This window comes from Eleutherodactylus coqui, chromosome 3 (genome assembly GCF_035609145.1).
Source record: "Eleutherodactylus coqui strain aEleCoq1 chromosome 3, aEleCoq1.hap1, whole genome shotgun sequence".
Classification (NCBI taxonomy): Eukaryota; Metazoa; Chordata; class Amphibia; order Anura; family Eleutherodactylidae; genus Eleutherodactylus; species Eleutherodactylus coqui.
The window spans coordinates 116,933,262-116,948,224 of NC_089839.1; the positions used below are offsets into that span (position 1 = coordinate 116,933,262).

General features: G+C 45.6%; 1 long non-coding RNA gene across 1 annotated transcript in view; it reads left to right on the forward strand.

Annotated features, from left to right (window-relative positions):
* LOC136619810 (uncharacterized) overlaps positions 1-12,935 on the forward strand; it is a 38,717-nt gene extending 25,782 nt beyond the window's left edge. The window contains exons 2-3 of the long non-coding RNA XR_010791045.1: positions 9,515-9,595; positions 11,969-12,935. This is a non-coding gene — a long non-coding RNA (uncharacterized lncRNA). The remainder of the gene's footprint in view (positions 1-9,514; positions 9,596-11,968) is intronic.
* Positions 12,936-14,963: the final 2,028 nt, after the last annotated feature.

The window sequence follows — 14,963 nt, forward strand, 5'->3', positions numbered from 1 at the left end:
TAAACAATTTTTATACGTTTCAATGCTCATTAAAGCGTTGAAACTTGCACCTGAACCAATTTTTATTTTAACTGGGCTGCCTCCAGGCCTAGTTACAAATTAAGCCACATTAACCAAAGCGATTAATGGGTTTCATCTGCCCTCTTGGTTGGGCATGGGCAATTTTTCTGACGTACATTAGTACTGTTGGTACACCAATTTTTTGGGGCCCTCGCCTACAGTGTAATCCAATTAATTTTTTGCCTACCTGCATTAAAGCTGACGTTACATCAGCTGTGATGGGCACTGCAATGGTATACATTTATGTACAGCCGGTGGCTTTCTGGCACCCACCTATCCCGAGTAACGAGCACCCGAGCATTTTGGTGCTCGCTCATCTCTAATAACAAATAAACTCAGACATGAGCCATATAAAAATATCAGACTTGACAGAGTTATGTCTGCAGTTGATTTATTTACCTCATTTGTCCATAAAGTCCCCCCCCCCCGTTATTTAAAGAAGTTGCAATGATGGATTTGTCCCAACAACGGCTATTGACTCTCGATATAATTTACGTTAATGATTAGAGATGAGTGAGCACCAAAATGCTCAGGTGCTCGTTGCTCGAGTTGAACTTTCCGCAATGCTCGAGGGTTCGTTTCGAGTAACGAACCCCATTGAAGTCAATGGGCGACTCGAGCATTTTTGTATATCGCCGATGCTCGCTAAGGTTTTCATTTGTGAAAATCTGGGAAATTCAAGAAAGTGATGGGAACGACACAGAAACGGACAGGGCACACGAGGGGCTACATGTTGGGCTGCATCTCAAGTTCCCAGGTCCCACTATTAAGCCACAATAGCTGCAAGAGTGGGCCCCCCCTCCCAACAATTTTTACTTCTGAAAAACCCTCATTAGCAAGGCATACCTTAGCTAAGCACCACACTACCTCCAGCAAAGCACAATCACTGCCTGCATGACACTCCGCTGCCACTTCTCCTGGGTTACATGCTGCCCAACCCCCCTGCACGACCTAGTGTCCACAGCTCACACCAAAGTGTCCCTGCGCAGCCTTCAGCTGATCTCATGCCACACGCTGGCCTCATAGCCACACCACCCTCATGTCTATTTATAAGTGCGTCTGCCATGAGGAGGAACCGGAGGCACACACTGCAGAGGGTTGGCAAGGCCAGACAGCGACCCTCTTTAAAAGGGGCAGGGCGATAGCCTACAATGCTGTACAGAAGCAATGAGAACTCCAATCCTGTGCCACCTCCGTCAGGAGCTGCAAACGTGGGCATAGCAATGGGGAATCCATGTGCCACACAGTATTCATTCTGTCAAGGTGTCGCATAGTTCAATCCACACTGCAAGGGGAAAGCCGTGAGCGCTCTGCCCTCTACCCAAGTCAGTCAGTGCCTTTGTGCCAGACAGGTCAAACACCGCGATGGGAACTAAGTTTGCACCAACAGCATAGGTGGGTCCTAGGAAGCCCAAGACATGAACAAAAAATTGATCTGAGCGGCCAAACATGGCAGACTTGCACCGCGCCCACGACATAGGCCGTGGCCCACAGCTTTAGCAATCCTAGGCAGGAAGTGGACTTTCACTGCACCCAGGACATAGGCCTCTGCACAAACCCTCAGCAATCGCGTGCCTACAGCGGACTCCAATGCTAGCGTAGCTGTGCATGTCTCATTAGCGCTCTATTGCTCCTGTAATTTGTCCCAATACAGTGCCCCGGATAGTAGAGCTAACGTCAGATTAAATACATGTGGGCTTCAGCCCACACTGTATTCCCCAGTCAGACTGGGGTTCTTTCTAAGCAGACACAGGCAGGTACAACTCCGTGTGGACCGACAGCATGGGTGGGTCCCAGGAAGCCACCGGCGTTACATAAATAAATCCCATTGCATTGCCCAGCACAGCTGAGGTAACGTCAGATTAAATGCAGGTAGGCTTCGGCCCACACTGCATGCCCCAGTCTGACCGGGGTTTTTAATACATAGACACAGGCAGGTACAAATCCCTAATGTGAAGTCCGTGTGGACCCAAAGCATGGGTGGCTCCCTAGAATCCACGGGCGGTACATAAACAAATCCCATTGCTGTGCCCTGGACAGCAGAGCTAACGTCAGATTAAATACAGGTGGGCTTCGGCCCACACTGCATGCCCCAGTCAGACTGGGGTTCTTTATAAGTAGACACAGGCAGGTACAACTCCGTGTGGACCGACAGCATGGGTGGGTCCCAGGAAGCCACCGGCGTTACATAAATAAATCCCATTGCATTGCCCAGCACAGCTGAGGTAATGTCAGATTAAATACAGGTGGGTTTCGTCCCACACTGCATGCCCCAGTCTGACTGTGGTTTTTAATACATAGACACAGGCAGGTACAAATCCCTAATGTGAAGTCCGTGTGGACCCAAAGCATGGGTGGCTCCCTGGAACCCACCGGCGGTACATAAACAAATCCCATTGCAGTGCCCAGCACAGCTGAGGTAACGTCAGATTAAATGCAGGTGGGCTTCGGCCCACACTGCATGCCCCAGTCTGACTGGGGTTTTTAATACATAGACACTGGCAGGTACAAATCCGTAATGTGAAGTCCTTGTGGACCCACAGCATGGGTGGCTCCCTGGAACCCATCGGCGGTACATAAATGTATCCCATTGCAGTGCCCTGCTCAGCAGAGCTAACGTCAGAAACAATACATGTGGGCTTCGGCCCACAGTGCATGCCTCAGTCAGACTGGTAATATGTACCTTAACAGTAACTGCTTTGGTGGGAATGTGGTGACGACTGCGGACCTAGTAGCGCGGTTTTATTTATTTGGTTTTCGGAATGTGGCCAGGATTAAGTGGGCCGTGGCGGGGGGATGGTGGGGGGGGCTCTCTTGTTGTGTCGTTAAAGGTGAAATTCTTGGACTGCCACCAGACGGACCGATGCAAAGGTATTTGCCAAGAATGTTTTCATTGTTGGAGGAGGAGGGGGATGTTTTTGAGGCACTACGTGTCCTCTCCACGTGTCCGTGGTTATATGCACCTTAACAGTAACCGCGTTGGTGGGAAATGGCCTCGCCACCATCATGTCTTTGGGAAGCCTTTGTTTCCACACCCCAGTGACATAGCATTAGCAGCGGTATAGGCAGAGCCCAGAATTAGTAACATTTCAGCGGTAGCATTAGGGACAGACCCCAGTAACATATCACTAGCAGCAGTATAGGGGGAGCACAGTATTAGTTCTATTTCAGTAGTAGTAGCAGTCAAGACAGGCCCCAGTAACAATTCCGAAGCAGCAGTATAGGGGGAGCACAGTCTTAGTTCCATTTCAGTAATAGTAGCAGTCAAGACAGGACCCAGTAACAATTATGAAGCAGCAGTATAGCGGGAGCACAGTCTTAGTTCCATTTCAGTAGTAGTAGCAGTCAAGACAGGCCACAGTAACATTCCCATTGCAGCAGTTTAGGGAGATAACAGTCTCTCACATTTCAGTAGTTGCAGTATAGACAAGGCCCCAGTTACATTTATGTAGCAAAAGTGTAGGCCAACCCCACACACCTTTCTGTACCATGAGTGCAGGCGAAGCCCATAAAAATTACTAGGATTACACTGTAGGCGAGGGCCCAAAAAAATTGGTGTACCAACAGTACTAATGTACCTCAGAAAAATTGCCCATGCCCAACCAAGAGAGCAGGTGAAACCCATTAATTGCTTTGGTTACTGTGGCTTAATTTGTAACTAGGCCTGGAGGCAGCCCAGTTAAAATAAAAATTGGTTCAGGTGCAAGTTTCAACGCTTTAATGAGAATTCAAACGTATAAACATTGTTGACAAAAGTAATATGACTGAGCCTTGTGGGCCTAAGAAAAATTGCCCGTTCGACGTGATTACGTGAGGTTTCAGGAGGAGCAGCAGGAGGAGGAGGATGAATATAATACACAGATTGATGAAGCTAAAAGGTCCCCATTTTTTATGGTGATAGAGAACGATGCTTCCACCCGTGGGTGCAGCCTACGTATTGTTTAGGTACCGCCGCTGTCCGCTGGTGGAGAAGAGAAGTCTGGGGAAATCCAGGCTTTGTTCATCTTTATGAGTGTAAGCCTGTTGGCGCTGTCAGTTGACAGGCGGGTACGCTTATCCGTGATGATTCCCCCAGCCGCACTAAACACCCTCTCTGAGAAGACGCTAGCCACAGTACAAGCAAGCACCTCCAGGGCATACAGCGCGAGTTCAGGCCACGTGTCCAGCTTCGACACCTAGTAGTTGTAGGGAGCAGAGGCGTCACGGAGGACGGTCGTGCGATCGGCTACGTACTCCCTCACCATCCTTTTACAGTGCTCCCGCCGACTCAGCCTTGACTGGGGAGCGGTGACACAGTCTTGCTGGGGAGCCATAAAGCTGTCAAAGGCCTTGGAGAGTGTTCCCCTGCCTGCGCTGTACATGCTGCCTGATCTCCGTGCCTCCCCTGCTACCTGGCCCTCGGAACTGCGCCTTCTGCCACTAGCGCTGTCGGATGGGAATTTTACCATCAGTTTGTCCGCCAGGGTCCTGTGGTATAGCATCACTCTCGAACCCCTTTCCTCTTCGGGTATGAGAGTGGAAAGGTTCTCCTTATACCGTGGGTCGAGCAGTGTGTATACCCAGTAATCCGTAGTGGCCAGAATGCATGTAACGCGAGGGTCACGAGAAAGGCATCCTAACATGAAGTCAGCCATGTGTGCCAGGGTACCTGTACGCAACACATGGCTGTCCTCACTAGGAAGATCACTTTCAGGATCCTCCTCCTCCTCCTCAGGCCATACACGCTGAAAGGATGACAGGCAAGCAGCATGGGTACCCCCAGCAGTGGGCCAAGCTGTCTCTTCCCCCTCCTCCTCCTCCTCCTCAACTCGCTGAGATATAGACACAAGGGTGCTCTGACTATCCAGCGACATACTGTCTTCCCCCGTCTCCGTTTCCGAGAGCAAAGCATCTGCCTTTATGCTTTGCAGGGAACTTCTCAAGAGGCATAGCAGAGGAATGGTGACGTTAATGATTGCAGCATCGCCGCTTACCATCTGGGTAGACTCCTCAAAGTTTCCAAGGACCTGGCTGATGTCTGCCAACCAGGCCCACTCTTCTGTAAAGAATTGAGGAGGCTGACTCCCACTACGCCGCCCATGTTGGAGTTGGTATTCCACTATAGCTCTACGCTGCTCATAGAGCCTGGCCAACATGTGGAGCGTAGAGTTCCACCGTGTGGGCACGTCGCACAGCAGTCGGTGCACTGGCAGATTAAACCGATGTTGCAGGGTCCGCAGGGTGGCAGCGTCCGTGTTGGACTTGCGGAAATGTGCGCTGAGCCGGCGCACCTTTCCGAGCAGGTCTGACAAGCGTGGGAAGCCTTTTAGAAACCGCTGAACCACCAAATTAAAGGCATGGCACGTGCGTGAGGCTGCCGAGCTGCAGAGCCGCCACCAGGTTACGGCCATTGTCACACACGACCATGCCCGGCTGGAGGCTCAGCGGCGAAAGCCAGCAGTCGGTCTGCTCTGTCAGACCCTGCAGCAGTTCGTGGGCCGTGGGCCTCTTCTCTCCTAAGCTGACTAGTTTCAGCACGGCCTGCTGACGCTTGCCCACCGCTGTGCTGCCACGCCGCGCGACACCGACTGCTGGCGACGTGCTGCTGCTGACACATCTTGATTGCAAGACAGAGGTTGCGTAGGAGGAGGAGGAGGAGGAGGAGGAGGAGGAGTGTGGTTTAGTGGAGGAAGCATACACCGCCGCAGATACCAGCACCGAGCTGGGGCCCACAATTCTGAGGGTGGGTAGGACGTGAGCAGTCCCAGGCTGTGACTCTGTCCCAGCCTCCATTAAATTCACCCAATGTGCCGTCAGGGAGATATAGTGGCCCTGCCCGCCTGTGCTTGTCCACGTGTCCGTTGTTAAGTGGACCTTGGCAGTAACCGAGTTTGTGAGAGCGCGTACAATGTTGCGGGAGACGTGGTCGTGCAGGGCTGGGACGGCACATCGGGAAAAGTAGTGGCGACTGGGAGCCGAGTAGCGCGGGGCCGCCGCCGCCATCATGTTTTTGCAAGCCTCCGTTTCCACAAGCCTATACGGCAGCATCTCCAGGCTGATCAATTTGGCTATGTGCACGTTTAACGCTTGAGCGTGCGGGTGCGTGGCGGCGTACTTGCTCTTGCGCTCAAACAGTTGCGCTAGCGACGGCTGGACGCTGCGCTGAGAGACATTGTTGGATGGGGCCGAGGACAGCAGAGGTGAGCGTGTGGGTGCAGATAAGGAGACGGTCGTGCCTGTGTCCTGAGAGGGGGGTTGGATCTCAGTGGCAGGTTGGGGCACAGGGGGAGAGGCAGTGGTGCAAACCAGAGGCGGTGAACGGCCTTCGTCCCACCTTGTGGGGTGCTTGGCCATCATATGCCTGCGCATGCTGGTGGTGGTGAGGCTGGTGGTGGTGGCTTCCCGGCTGATCTTGGCGCGACAAACCTTGCACACCACAGTTCGTCGGTCGTCTCAGTGAAAAACTGCCACACCTTTGAGCACCTCGGCCTCTGCAGGGTGGCATGGCGCGAGGGGGCACTTTGGGAAACAGTTGGTGGATTGTTCGGTCTCGCCCTGCCTCTACCCCTGGCCACCGCACTGCCTCTTCCAACCTGCCCTGCTGCTGCACTTGCCTCCCCCTCTGAAGACCTGTCCTCAGTAGGCTTCGCAAACCAGGTGGGGTCAGTCACCTCATCGTCCAGCTGCTCTTCCTCCGAATCCTCTGTGCGCTCCTCCCTTGGACTTACTCCCCTTACTACTACCTCACTGATAGACAACTGTGTCTCATCGTCATCGTCCTCCTCACCCACTGAAAGCTCTTGAGACAGTTGCCGGAAGTCCCCAGCCTCATCCCCCGGACCCCGGGAACTTTCCAAAGGTTAGGCATCGGTCACGACAAACTCCTCCTGTGGGAGAGGAACCATTGCTGCCCAATCTGGGCAGGGGCCCGAGAACAGTTTCTGGGAGTCTGCCTGCTCCTCAGAATGTGTCATTTTCATGGAGTGAGGAGGCTGGGAGGAAGGAGGAGCAGCAGCCAGAGGATTCAGAGTTGCAGCTGTGGACGGCGTAGAAGACTGGGTGGTCGATAGATTGCTGGATGCACCTTCTGCCATCCACGACAGGACCTGCTCACACTGCTCAGTTTCTAATAAAGGTCTACTGCATGCAGCCATTAATTGTGAGATGAATCTGGGGACCCCAGAAACTTGCCTCTCTCGTAATCCCGCAGCAGTCGGCTGCGATACACCTGGAGCAGGAGCTCGGCCTGTGCCCACACCCTGACTTGGGCCTCCGCGTCCTCGCCCCCGTCCACGTCCTCTAGGCCTACCCCTACCCCTCAGCATGGTGTATTACCAATAGTGCAGAAACAGAACGCTGTAATTAAATGTGCCGCTTATTGGCCTGTGGTTGGAGGCTGACTTCGCTTACGGAGTGCACAGCAGAGCCAGGAAACAATTATGCGCAAGCCTGTAGTGAGACCTAGGTGCGTATGACTGAGCTACTGGAATTCACAGGGCAGAACCAGTCAAGTGGCCAAAGGCCAGTAGTAGGCCTTAAGTATTTTGCTTCTATTTTTTTAAATGGTGAGGTGAAAAACCAGACAGACACTGTATGCAGCATATATTATGTATACTGTTTCCCTCTGGCGGGATGACGGCGGTCATGTAACGGGCACAGCAGAGCCAGGAAACAATTATGCGCAAGCCTGCTGTAACGCTTAGCTGGATATTAATTAGCGACTACTACCCCCAGCAGACACGCAGTAAACTGAAGACGGTCACAGGCAGCCCAAATATAGTATTTTCCCCCAATTTTTTTGAAAAAGCCCACTGCCTATATAGCCAGTATACCTCTTTCCCTGTACCACTGTCCCTGCCTCACCAGTACTGCCCCTATACTCTGTAAAATGACTGCAGACTGAGGACGCTATGGTCTGCACGCCCGATATACAAAAAAAAAATAATTGTGCAACACTGCTAAGAAGGCTCAACAGTACTGCACACGGTCAGATGTGGCCCTAAGAAGGACCGTTGGGGTTCTTGAAGACGAATATAACACCTAAAACTCTCCCTATAGCAGCTACAGCAAGACAGCACTTTCCCTGATCTCTGTCAGCATGCATCTGTGGCGAGCCACGGGCGGGGCAGATTTAAATACTCAGGTGTCATCTGATCTCCCCAGCCACTCTCTGCAGGGGGGTGGGATAGGGCTGGAATGTCACAGGAGGAAGTTGTAATGCCTTCCCTGTGCTTCTATTGGCCAGAAAAGCGCGCACATTTGTTAGGGAAGGAAATGTAATGGAGTCGAGCACCGCGTGGTGCTTGTCTCGAGTAACGAGCATCTCGAACACCCTAATATTCGAACGAGCATCAAGCTCGGACGAGTACGCTCGCTCATCTCTATTAATGATTGAATTTTGTCCAACTTAAAATATTTTGCAATTTGGGCTCCTGCTAGTGTATGCAACACCACCCTCCTAATTAAAAGTGGATATCTTTCTTAGTTTGAATTAAGAGGTAGAGGAGCATCCAATATTATCAGAAAGCTACAAATCCAAGATGAAAAAAACTTTCTAATTTCTTCCAGAATGTTATGACTCTTGGGCAGTCCTACATCATATTTTGAGTGATTCTTAATTTGTGCACCTTTAGCACATGTCAGGGATGTTATAGAAACATGCAATCTTAGATGGGGCTGAATACCAACAGTATAGTAATTTTCTAGATATTTCTACTATGTTAGAATGTCTCGAAACTGAGAACTTTGCACTGCGATCTGTATTCCATTGAACTATTGTTCAAACTATTTGTCTTTGAATTTAGCTTTTACTTATTAAAACACTTTGTCTTTTTGTGTTGGTAAAACCCCTTAAAAATTAGGTATTAAATTGTCAATCTATTGCAAACCCTATTTTATATAAGATAAGGTCATACATTTCAATCTCTTAGTATGTTTATCTTCTAATGATTTTTCTTCAATCTTATTTTCAATTTGTGTAAGTTCTAAATTCCTGGTTTGCTCTAGAATGTTTCAAGATTGATGAAATCTGTGTATCAAGTATGTGTGAATGTATTTCAGCTCATTACTTTTCTTTTGAAGCAACAATGACATGTCTCATGGGAACCTTGCGCACCTGGAGGAACAGATGGCAGTATCAGTTTGTCAGCAGTGCATCCTTCCTTGCATTCCATATTAAAGTTGGCCTCTTAATCCCTAGATTTTAAATAAACTGACTGATAGGTGTAGAGTGATTAAAAGAAGCTGGGTTGAAGGTGAAAACTTTCACATGAAATAAATTATATGATTTTGTGCTCTATTTCATCTTTCAGGTATAAGTATCATTCCATTAAAATAGTCTACTACATTTTAATACTGAATTTCTGTACAGGGTAAGGCCATTTTCACACATTAGTATTTTGGTCAATATTTTGCAACAGTATTTGTAAGGCAGAAGAGATGATATGCTGATCCTTCCATTTTACATTTTCTCCAGTTATGATGCAAAATAGAATGAAAAGTGAACCAATTTGGAAGAGGAAGTGATGAAGTATACTGTGTGCAATTAAGTTATGAGGTATTTTTTATATGCGCCAAAAAGAATTACAGTTTGCAATATCTATGCCAGTTTTGGGTTTATGCTAAGCCAAGTGAGCATACTTATGGAAGGAATCATTTTCTAGCCATATTTATGAAATACAACTTTTAAAAAAAAAAAATCTACTTGAATGTCACCAGCAGGCTGTCTTAACCCTTTAAGGACTAAGCATGGTAAATTTACGAGTCTAGGTCCTGGGCTTTAATCCAGACCGATAGAAAAAGTACTGCTCGGGTTTAAAGCTCCTGCTTCTGCAATCAAGCAGGAACAAGTGATATTCTCGGATGTTAGTCACAGCTGAGGACCTGGAGGAGAAGGTGGAAGCGGCTTTTCACTGCTTCTGTCTACTTCTTTCCAGGCTACATAGTGCTCAATAATCACTATGTAGTGCAGAGAGAAAATGGAAAAGTGAAAAATTAAAAAAAACTATGTAAATGACCCCCATGATGTCATGTAGGCTATAGATGGTTATTGTAGCGTAAATATAACAATTTTAAAATAAACAACATTAAATAAATGAAAAATTGTTTTTTTAAAGCTTTTTTCTCAGAATTAAAAGGAAATAAAAGTCAGTGAAAAAAAGCTATTGAAAAATAGCCCTATATGTCCTAGGGAAAAAAATGTAGCAAAAATGATTTTGGGAGTTGAAGAAAAAAAAAGCAGGAAAACCATCACATGGGTAAAATCCCTAAAAGGTGTCTGGTCCTTAAGTGGTTAAAATGTAAGCAACAAACTTAAGCTAAAAGCACAACTCTTTCTCCACTTTAAAATGCATCAAATTTAATTCTTCTGCCATTTATTTACAATGGAATGGAGCAGGAAAACAGAATCTCCAATGCAGGTGTGAAGCCACCCTTACTGCTACATAATACAGGGCTGCCAACAATCCATAAAATCCTGGACAGTCCGTAGAAATTGTGTACTTTTTTCCAGATTCTGTAAAAAAAACCTGGTATCGCCAAGATTTTTTTGAAGCTGGAGGAGCTTGTGCAGGTTATTGTGATTGTATTTATCATCATTTTACAGGTCACAGTAAATGCTGCAAATGTATTTAGCTCATCATTCTGAGCTGCCACTTACAATCTTTATGGTTCACTAAAGCTCTCCAATGTGTCCACAAAAATGTTAACTGCCTGTGATTTTTGAATAAGTTGGCCAGAAAAATTAAAAAATAAGGTTGGCAACCATGATACTTTATTAAGAATCTGAAGTACTTAGCCCACATTCTTAGCAATTTGTAAGAGCCCATTTGAGTTCATTTTGTAGGCATATGTATATCTGCTGTGTATTGTATTTGTCTGCTTTTGCATAGTATTTTGGCCCTGACTGCATATACTTGCATGTTTTTATCATATTGTTTGGATGGTATGGCCTATGTTTTTCTGCACAATGTCGTTATCTTTCATAAATCTTGATTAGCCTCTTTGCAAACATGCACCTTGCATATATTGAACTCTGTGCAATACTGGGGTACAGTTTCAGGACAAAGAGTGTCCTTGCCTCTAACTGAGTTACATTATGACTTAGTTCTTAAAATCAGTCTACTGTTACTGAAATGTTATTACTACCCTACAAGGTGGTGGTAACCTGAACACATCTTAGCAAAGACAACTCCATTTGCTGTGACAATAAAATATTTATAACAAACAATTGTAGGGCACAATAAAACAAGAAAAGAGAGGGAAGATAGGTGGGAGCAGCTTGCAGCAGAAAAGGAGGATGTCACTAGACCTATATCTATAGTATTTCCCTAATTAACCCAGTTGGTGATTCTGTCATAGAAGGAAATGAGATTTGTCTGGCATGATTTGTTTGTTACAAAGCCAAGCTGGTTCTGATTAATTTCTCAATATTTAGCCAAGTACTTGCAGACATGCTGTTTAACAATTTGTTCAATTATCTTTCACGGTATAGAAGTCAGGCTCACAGGCCTGTAGTTTCCTGGGTCTACCTTCTTCCCTTTTTGAAGATAGGGACAACATTTGCCCTTTTCTGATTTTCTGGGACTTCTATTCTCCAGGAATTTTCAAAGATTATGCAGAGTGGTTCAGCAATTACCTCTGCTGCTTACTTCAGTATCCTAGGAGGTAATTCATCTGAACCTAGAGACTTGAATTTGTGTAAGTTAGCTAAAGGCCTATTTACACTGGACGAGTGTCGGGCAGTTTTGCACACCTAACAAATTATCCATGTAAATACTTCTATAGGAACCTATTAGTTCTTTATAGAAGCTTGTTCTGTGCACTGATAGCAGGGCAAAAACTATGTTCGTCTGAACAAGCCCTTAATGATTATTAATGATTGTGCTTTAAAAAATTCATTTTGCTAAATTTTCTAACCTTTTCTATGTAGCTATTCTCTCCTGAAGACTTGTATGGCGATGTCTTCCGATCTGCTGGACCCAGATAAACTGAGCGACCGCCCACTCACAGCGACTCTTCACTCTTCCCTAAGTGCATCGGGAATATGCAAGTTATCTTCCTGGAAATCCAATCCCTGGTTTGGCAGCATCCTCCAAGCAGCTAGACCTGGCTAAACCCAGCAACTGTCCCACTCACAATGACTCTTCATTCTTTTCGGAATACACCGGAAATATGTAAATTATCTTCCTAGAGCTCCAGTATAGAGATCTCTTCCACAATTTAATTATACCCAGCACTGTGACTGTACAAAAGGGGCAACCTCTACATCTAGAGGAAAGAAGATTTCTACACCAACAAAGAAGGGGATTCTTTACTGTAAGAGCAGTGAGACTATGGAACTCTCTGCCTGAGAAAGTGGTGATGACGAAATCCATAGAAGAGTTTAAGATAGTCCGGATGCCCTTCTTGAGCACTACAATATTATATTTTGTGGTCACTAATTACTTGAGAAGGGTTGTTGATCCCATGATTATTTCAATGGCCAGACTTGGAGCCAGGAAGGAATTTTTTTCCTTTAAAGGAAAAAATTGATTCCTACCTCATTGTTTTTTTTTGCCTTTCTCTAGATCAACATTGAGGAGGTTATAGGCTGAACTAGATGGACATATGTATTTTTTTAGTGTTAGTGCTGGAGCAAAAATGATTTTGCTCTACAACTCAGGCTCAGACTGGGAAACTAGGGAGAACTACCAATATGGGGATGCCAATTATATGTATGTTATAAAATATTTTATCCAAGTAGAGTATCAACGTTTAAACCTGAGGGATCAAAAAACAGCAGTGGTTATAGAGGAGCTAGACACATGGGAACATGAACAGAGGAGTGGTGAATGTGGCATATGAGGCATTAATATCTACTATGTTGGCCAGTCTTTTAAATGAACTTCCTTATACTACCAGACTTGACTTTACAGTTCCTTCAATAAATTTGTTTCTTCACTATTCATCTTTATTTTCACTTTTTTTTATCACATCAATAGTAACCAACTGTAGTGATTTTTTAATCTCAGTTATTGTAGCTAGTGTTCTTTCACATATGAAGTTTATATTTACATCTCTCCAGTCTTTGATAATGTTGCTGCAGGATTTAGGTGTGACCTGAAATGGATCTCACCTTACCTAAGGAACTAGTTGGGGAGAGAAGAACAACAGACCCTGTGTCTGGACAGGTATGGACAGACCCGTTAAGAACTGCCTTATTTATATTGCCTCTGGGGTCATCCGCTTACATCTTTTTGAGTATAACCAATGACATAGCAACTTTCACAATTTGTACTTATTTGGAAATTGTTGAAAATATGATAAAAATAAGAGCATAATGATTTTGATATATGTGTGCTGCAGGTCACAAGATGGTGACTAAATATAGATTTTGCTAAATATATAAATCGTTCCGGATATCAACAAGTAAACCCCCTTGCGATTGCACTTTTATAGATTTGTGGTCCATGACTAATGAACTTGTGTTTTCCTGCTTGTTATTTTAGCTAAAACGTTCCCCATTCCCCAAACTGAAAAGTACAAGGTGTTACAATACCTCTTGCAGCTGTGAATGTTCTTCTTTTTTTTTTTCTAAAGTGTTACACATGTCATCCTTAAAAGTGTTAGTTGATTTGTCAAAGAATCAAATCAGAGTAAGATTATTACTAAAGCAAACTACCAGGTATTTGGTACAACTATATTCACTAAACTTCAGCTAGACTGAAGTTTCAGGTGTATGAGGCAAAGTACAACACTCAGTGACCATAGGCTTGGGCACCTAGCAGACACAACAAACTACTGCTCCATATTGATTACAGATACCACATATATGGCAATTCGACCACAAACTAGAGTTGCCCTGGAACATACATGAACTGTCGGTCACATTATTCAAGTCAGTCAGTTATAAGGCAGCATATACTTCATCTCCTTCAGTCATTGTTGGGAATGCATGCACTGCCTGTACCATGTAGGCTCTGGCACATGGCAATTTAACAAGACATATTTTCACACATCTTTGGAAGACACTCAGCATAACCTTGACCAGCACATTAGAAGCACTAGAACTACCTGTGATGCTTCAACAAGTACTTCTCCACTCCAACCTCCAATTAAGTGGAACCATGGAATTGGCGAGATTAAACAAATTTAGAAAGTTTGACCATTTAGCATTCTAACTTTCCTAGGAATTTGCTTCCCAATACTGCTCTTTCAGTCTCTTAGCATGTTCTATGTCTGACTCAACCTGCACCATACCGTTTTCATTCATATATTGATGACATGTAAGACCTACTATTTGACACATACCACCTTGAGCAGCAGTCAAGAGGTCCACAACCAAAACGTGTTGGTTAGTTACAGCAAGTACCTTAGTCAGGGCGGAAGATATCACATTTATGGAGTCAAATATGTCATCAGTGATGTTGTCAAATGTTCAGCCAACTGCTGTATAGCATGTGCATTCTAAATGGGCAGTCTTTCTATTGGCAGTGTTCCCATGGCATTTATACAAAGGATTTAGCTTTCCCATTGTTCCTCCTGAGCACAGTGTGTTTTGATACCTGGTGTATTGAAATATCTTTCCACACCAAGTAGCTGAAATCAGTCTGGCTAGTGTACAAACCCCAGAATGCAGTGGAGGCAACCACCTGTATGCATTTGAGCCACATACAACATACACACTATGAGGAAGGACTTTGCTTGAAACCTGTAATCTGCCATCCACCAGTAATCGCCCACCATTAGGCTATGTGAAAAAATCTACAGCAAAGCCACATCAAAATCTGCACCATTTTGTGTGAACTTTGATATATATTTTGTAGCAGATCATCAATTGAAGGGTGAAATCCATTGATCCACACCAAAATCTGTGCCAAAATCCACACCAAAAAGGTGTCACTTTTGACTCAGATTTTTGGTGCAGATTTGTTACAGATTTCCAT